The sequence below is a fragment of the Ostrea edulis genome, chromosome 2 (assembly GCF_947568905.1).
Source record: "Ostrea edulis chromosome 2, xbOstEdul1.1, whole genome shotgun sequence".
In the NCBI taxonomy this organism is placed as follows: Eukaryota; Metazoa; Mollusca; class Bivalvia; order Ostreida; family Ostreidae; genus Ostrea; species Ostrea edulis.
This window is the reverse complement of record NC_079165.1, coordinates 86,714,629-86,722,336: the sequence shown is the minus strand read 5'-3', so window position 1 is coordinate 86,722,336 and position 7,708 is coordinate 86,714,629. Positions and strand designations below refer to the sequence as shown.

General features: G+C 31.8%; 1 long non-coding RNA gene across 1 annotated transcript; it reads right to left on the bottom strand.

The window, feature by feature from the left end:
- Window positions 1-351: 351 nt before the first annotated feature.
- Window positions 352-1,210, bottom strand: LOC130051944 (uncharacterized). Its single transcript, XR_008800225.1, has 2 exons — window positions 973-1,210; window positions 352-726 (listed from the first exon to the last, which is right to left on the bottom strand). It is a non-coding gene; the product is annotated as an uncharacterized LOC130051944 (long non-coding RNA).
- Window positions 1,211-7,708: the final 6,498 nt, after the last annotated feature.

Below are 7,708 nucleotides of genomic sequence, written 5' to 3'. Positions count from 1 at the left end.
TAATTATTTACTGACATCTCGGACCCATGGAAGACAATATGTTTACACATATCAACATAGCAACCACTTTCCCTAGTAGAACTTAAAATATTTATTTGTACAATGCCATTGCACTGAAACGAGTATATAATTGAAAAATATCACCATATCAATCATGGTTTTCTACTGACATGCCATACCCATTGAAGATAATGAGTTTAATTATATCACCATACAATTCTCTCTCTCTCTCTCTCTCTCTCTCTCTCTCTCTCTCTCTCTCTCTCTCTCTCTCTCTATATATATATATATATATATATATATATATGTGTGTGTGTGTGTGTATTCTGTATCTTTGTAATTATTCTACATTCATGCTTGAGTGAGTCTATCTTTATGTACAATTTTGCTGCAAGTAAATTTTCCTGGTACTCCTCGAACTATGAAATCTTGTCATTATCTGGTTTATAGGCCTCCATGCTTCTCAGAATTCTTATGAGGATTTCAAACCATGCAGTTCCATCTGCAGTCAGATTGTGAAGTCTTTTTAAGCTTGTGATGCAGGACAAGTAGTTAAAATCCTAAATAACATGGCCCTTGAAAGAGGATGAAATAAGTTTCTTCACAACAGGACTGGTAAATTCATATATGTACAATGGTTGAATGGCAGGCAGTCCCAATTTCTTGTCGAAAGGTTATAAGTTGTCTACTGTGAAGGTGCATTTCTTTTGTACTCAATGATGTTACCTGAAAATAGTTTTGTTGGATCAGAGACATTGTTTTTAAAAAGAAAATTGCACAATGTCAAAAATGCCTATTCATTGAAACAGATATTTTCCATAAATGTAAGTCAGTTGCTATTAAAAATTTATTTTACATTGGGTAATCATGGGATGTATTTTTTCAGAGTACAGTGTGAGTTATTTCAATGAATGTTAATCATATCCATTGGATGAAGACATAATTTGGCATTGTTGATAATTTATTGTGTACCTGATAAAAAAGCAGGATTTAAAGAAGTCTAGTGCATGCTCTAATATTTCTTTATCCATCTTCCAACAAATATGCTTCCCCTTTTCCTGAAGTACAACACCTATTTTGAAGAAGAAGAAAATATAAAACATATTTCGAAATTAATTACAACTCATCATTTGTTGTCAAACAAAGGGGTCTAAAGACATTGAACAATATTTCTAATATCATGATTGATTCGACCTTTGATTTTGTGGCCTCAAATACCATCAAGAGGTTCATGGGTTGCATTGCTCACCCAAGTCATCTTGACCCTGCTGTAGTAATTTTTAAAAGATTTGTTTCCAATCTTTATTCCTATGAACATTTTTAACCCTATATTGCGACCCAAATCTAGGCCAAAAAGTTGCCATATAGCCTACTTGAATTCACATATGGGGATGCCTCAAAACCATTATGACTAACATGATCTTGCTGTTATTGAGAAAACATCTTTTTTAAAGATCTTCTTTCAAGCATATATGTCCTATAAATGTAAATTATGATTCATTGAGTAACCATAAACCAAGGGTTCATTTTACTGAAGGGAAAAACTTCAAATGAACTTAGGAATGTTGGTATTATGATATGATTTGGTGTGGCTCTGTGACACTTACACTGTCTTAAACATTTGTTTCAATCAATTTTCTGAATAGTCTAATATAAATCTCAAATTGTGTTTCACCCCTACCCCTAGGGCCCAGAATTGAAGATACAGAAATTTGAAAACCTGTTCATGCATGCATATTGATATGACTAGCCTAATCATGGTCATCTGTTATTGAGATGAATATTTTTAAAGATGTTCCATACATATACCCAAATAAAATTAGATCAATTATTGTGTCATACCCTACTTTCTAGGACCACAATTTGAACAAACTTAAATTGTGCAATATCTATGAGTTTAACCCGACTACTAGTAGTACCTGTCTTTTATGAAGATTTATTTAAAAAAAAATCCAGTATACTTTGATCTCCTATGGTGATAATGATTGAATCTACACTGTGTAAAGGAAGCTTACATGTAAATTTTAACTTTTCTGGCCCAGTGTTTTTGAGAAGATTTAAAAAAAAGAACCTCCCACTTGACCTGGGGTAATGGTAATGTGTAATGCATTGTCATCATTACATTTTTAAAGAAATGGGGTGTAATGTGTAATGCACCCATTTTTGAATTACAAGTAATTGCAATGTAATGCATTACTTTCATCAAAAATGCCAGTAATGACCATTACTTTTCAATTACATTTGAATTACCTATCATTTCTTATTTCATGAAATAATCAAAGTTTTTCTTTTCAATGAAAGTGATTAATAATTTTTAAAACATGATACATTAAAAATACATTCTTTAAAATAAAGACATATTTCTTTTTTTAATGTGTTCATTCAATGGTCATTTATGAATAATTCAATTGATTTTTTAATGGAAATTTTGAATAAAAAGTTATGAAATCAATTGAAGGACTGTAGGTAAATATTCTAAATTTCATCTATGTGATTGAAATAAGATATGAGATCAGAGACATAAATAACATGTTACTTAGTCATGTAAATACAAGTATTGCAGGCAAAGTTTTCAGGCCAGAAAGTTGCTCTCTCAATGACAATACTTTTGAAAAAATGCAACTATAATGTGTAAAATAACAAATATACTTATTCACAATATGATGTAAAAGTTAACTTCAAATAAATTGTGTTCATAAATTTTCTTTGTATTTTTTTTTGTAATGTAATTCGTTACTTTAGCAAAGTAATTGTAATTTAATTAATTACTTATATGAATGAAAGTAATGGTAATTGTAATTGTAATGGTGAAAATTCCAATGTAATTGTAATTTAATGTATTACATTTTAAAGTAATTGACCCCTGGTCTGCCTCCCACTATCTATGCCTTTTGTTGATTACTGTGGACATTAGCTTTCATGGGGATTCAATTTATATAAATTGTGGGGTACCTTTATCCCTCAACTTTCAAATCACTATGAAATACACAATTTATAAAATGATTCAATCTACAGAAACCATATTCATGATATTAGATCCCAACTAAAAATCTAGATAATCCACAAATTGGAATGATTCCATATTTCTTGATTATCTCCCCTTTGAAGGGAGCATGACCCTTCATTTAATTTAAACAAGCTTGAATCCCCTTTTCACAAGGATAATTTTTGCTAGATTGACTGACAATGGCTCAGTGGTTGTCAGTGCTCGAGCAAAAATGGCGAAAAAAAATTAAAGTGGCGAAAATCCCACTTTGTAGTAAATTGTATTTTAAAATCTGTCTTGTGTTTTCCTTTGTCAGTGACACATTATTGCCTGTTTGTTTATGCAGTCAAAATTTGTTTATTCATTATCGTGTCATCATCTTCACATTAATGTCAATTCTTAACCACAGAACCGACCGGTAATTAAATTGGCCGTATTATTGTGTATAATGTATATACATGTACATCAATTGTTTGTTTTTGCGGCTAAGCTCGTTGATTACAAGATTTTAATTTTGATGGGTTTGATTTTAGTTCGATATTTCATAAACAATGCGGTCGGTCACCATTGATATGGACATAGCAATTTTAATAAATAATTTTTTTTGAAGTTCGGTGCGCAACAGTATAAAAATGTTAATTTCATAAGACTATGCACCCCATTCTATTTTGACACTAAACTCGTAGCTTCTGACCCAAGTCAGTCTAGAATTAAAAAAAATATCATTGTTTGGCTTTACAGTCAACCCAACCTGCTCAAACTTATTCTGTCTAAATTGCAAAATCTTCCATACCAAAACGGAAATTCAATAGGGAATGGTTGAGATACGACTCTAAATTGGGCTTGATGTTTTGTGACATCTGCATTTCGGGCAAAGTACACAATGTTTTCACAGAGGGGTGTAGCATCATGAAGTTTATATTTATATGATTTATTATCTGATTTTTGATTTCCATAATAGAATTTATCAAAAAACAAATCAACTTCTTAATAATTCAGAAAGAAGTGTTTAGGTATGGTAGCTGGATATGATTAAGTAACGTAACTGATTCAAAATGATAAAATCAGTGTAGTGAATAAAATAATATGATGGAAATAATTGTAAAGCATGAGATTATTTGCGCTGCACCGCACCCCGAAAAAGTGGCGAAAGGGAATTTTGGTCCAGTGGGAACACTGGTGGTTGTAGAAAAGATTAAATTTTGAAAAGTCTACAAACAGATGGACAGACAGACAAAAGTTCACTAAAATGTTCAACTCAGGTGAGGTAAATAGGATAATCTGCTCTGTTGTTTATCAGTATGCCAAGTTTGTTGTCAACCAAGCAATTGGTGTGACTGACGGGTGCAAACTTAATTAATATTCCAACTCACATATACAGGACAATATAACAACCTGAAAAATACATATATTACATGTAAATATATGCATGTGTATATTTACAATGACAACGGTTTTTCATTTTCATACATGCAAAGCAGATATTATGATGTATACCTTTAATATTGTTATATGATTTTGCATGTATTCAAGTCTGACCCATTCAAGTTCTAATTCCTGGAATCATGTCCATAATCTGTTGTTTGTTGTATGGCAAGCAAGTCATGGAATCTTCTTGGAATTTCAGTGAATAGATTCCTTGTATACTGAAATAAATTTATTTCATTCAGTGAAGCTGAACTACCAACTATCAATTTGTGGTGATTGCAATGATCTCGATACCTGCAGAGTTGTTAATAATTCAATTTTCAATCAAGTTCACAAGTTACCAAATTATGTAGACAACAAGTATAACAGACATTATGATTACAGAAAAATGGTGATCAGGTAAGCTATACAGAATTTTGGTTAAAAGACCAGTGCTAAATCATTACATCCGATACATTTTTGCTGATAAGAAATATTCATTTGATTAAAAATTATGTTTGAAATTGTTCATCTTATACAAAATTAACTAAAATAGATCCTTGAGGTCTTCATATTTGATGTGATAAAAATTAGCTAATGAGGATCACTTTTAATATGTATTTTCAAGTATGTGGGTTGTGATTTGATTTTTAAAAATGCATCTAAACTGGTAATATAAGAAAATTAAAAGAATTTTGATATGGAATCAGGTGTAACAAATAGTGTTTCCTATTTTAATTATTATTCCATTGCTAAGAAAATCAAAAATCATTAATTTTGAATTCCCACTGTGATGACATCATGATTATCAACTATGTGGAATCAACATTTGTACTTTTCTAAAAAATCAGATACAAAAAGGACTCATGACAATTCATGGGACTTGTCAATTTTCATGGGATTGAAGCTGCTCATAAACCATGAGTCTGGAGCTTATCTTTAAAAAGCCCTAGTAACAACCCTGATGTGTTATGAAATTTGAACCTGCAGTACATGTGTTAGATTAGAGTTGTGAGGATCAAGACACTCCAACATATCACCATATGGCATATGTCATTGACTTATCTAAACAATGTGTAACTGTTGACCCACCAGGTTCAGTAATCATGGGGTGGGGTTGTTGAATCATTCATTGAAATAACATGAAAAAAGAGCAATGATTCATTTAATAGTTTCATTTTAGCTGATGTGTTTTGATTTTAGCCTATGAAATAAAAAGTTACTTTCAACCACTGGTTGGTAGAGGGAAAACAGAAGTGTTTCTAAAATGGCCTACATTCTAATGTATACTATTTTTACATATAGTTTTGAACTTTTTACACCCCCCCCCCCCACACACAAACACACACTGATACTATTTATTCATTAGTCGACAGATTATTTTTGGTCCAAAGCAAAAGAATGATTGAAATAAAGTATGGTGAAATTAGCTTAAGTAACCAATACACATTTATGATTTATTCATATAAACTTACCTGCACCGCCACCCATACTGGCCACAGCATTTTTCCACAAGCATGTTGCTCATCCCGAATGTTATGATATGTGCCCATATCCGGTTCGTATATCCAATACAATTGACCGAGAGATCTGGGAAAACACATGTAGTATTCCACATCCACTCCACAGAACTCTGATGATATGAAACAACCCCGAAAAATTCCAACGTGTGATTGTGAAAATAGACACAGGCGCAGGCGGGCCTTGCGTCATGGATTTCCCGCAATGTGATTTGTTTAAGGAGCATAAATATCTAGCTACCGATTTCTTATAGTCATTCACATAAACTGTCTTTGAAACCTCTTCACATGGAGTATTTGTCCATAAAGAAATGTTACAAAACGGCATCGTTTGTCTTCAAACCGCCAACTCGAATGACATGTTGTCATGTTTCCCCAAACAATCGTATCTTTAACACTAAAGAGTTAGCAAAGGGAGATAATAAAATCGTCAATCTGCTAGATCGTACGTAGTTTTTAAAAATCTGTAACTAATTTGTAAACATGTTTCCAAATGATGTTTGTTATTTCTTTTACTGTCCATATTATTGACTTTATGTATATATTAATCTTTAATGACAGAGTGTCCGATAATTAATTTTTATGACTATTTTCATTAGTGCTCTTTATAAAGATAACAACGGGAAAATATTTTTGAAACCGAATATCCTTTCAGCCGATTAAAAATCTTAAGAAGGATTCAAGGTGAAATTTTTTATTGGATCAAGTTCAAAACATGATTTTCTTCAAAATTAGCCATTTTTCAAGAGATTTTAAATTTATAGCTGTGCCACTTTTTTTTCATTCTGCATGATTCTTACGTGGACTGCTACTTAAGTGAATGTATAAAGAAAACTAATTTCGTATTGAAAGGTACATACAATTAACAACAATATGATTATTTTTAGTATTTCTTTCAATCTTGATCGGAATCGGTACTTTTTCTTCTCTCGTATGATTCAAATCTAAAATATACATATAGCGATTTAAACATATGACAATAATTATTGCTATTAAAACATGAGGTTACTAGAGGGTGTCTCATTATGCAGTATATATAAATATTCATATCTAGGCTCTTTTCGAAAATCAAAATATTTCTAAACACTGTATGCAATGTAAATTAACTTTGATTATGCAATATCGTTTTAGCTCACCTGAGCCTAAGGCTCAAAAGAGCTTTTCTGATCAAAATTATCCATTGTTTGTAGATATCGTCGTAAACTTGTCACATTTTCATCTTCTTCAGAACCACTTGACCAATGTCCACCAAACTTGGCACAAATCTTTTGTGGGTAGGGGAAATTCAGGTTTGTTCAAATGAAGGGCAAAATCCTTCTTCAAGAGGAGATAATATAAAAAAAACTGCACTGACGAATTTTTGAAAGATCTCCATTTCCAGCTTTGTATAAACGATAATCCTTGGGTACAGAAAATTCGAGTTCAAATAAAGGGGCATGCTTCCTCCAAAGGGGAGATAATAACCAAAAAGCAAAAATGGGGTGAGTTCGTTTAAAAATATTCTTCTCAAGAACCACTGGGCCAGAAAAGTTCAAAACATGGAAGTGTTCTGATATAGTGTAGATATAAATTTCTTAAAATCATACCTCCGGAGTAGGGTGGGGCCATAATAGGAAATCAAAGTTTTACATGCAAATATATAGGGAAAATCTTTAAATATGAGCCAAGGTGACTCAGGTGAGCGATATGGACCTCTTGTATTAATACTTTTTAACGTTACTAAATAAATCGTTGCATGACAAAATAATTTTCAAACATCGGATTCAAACTAATTTGTTCTTCTTCAAATTATTCG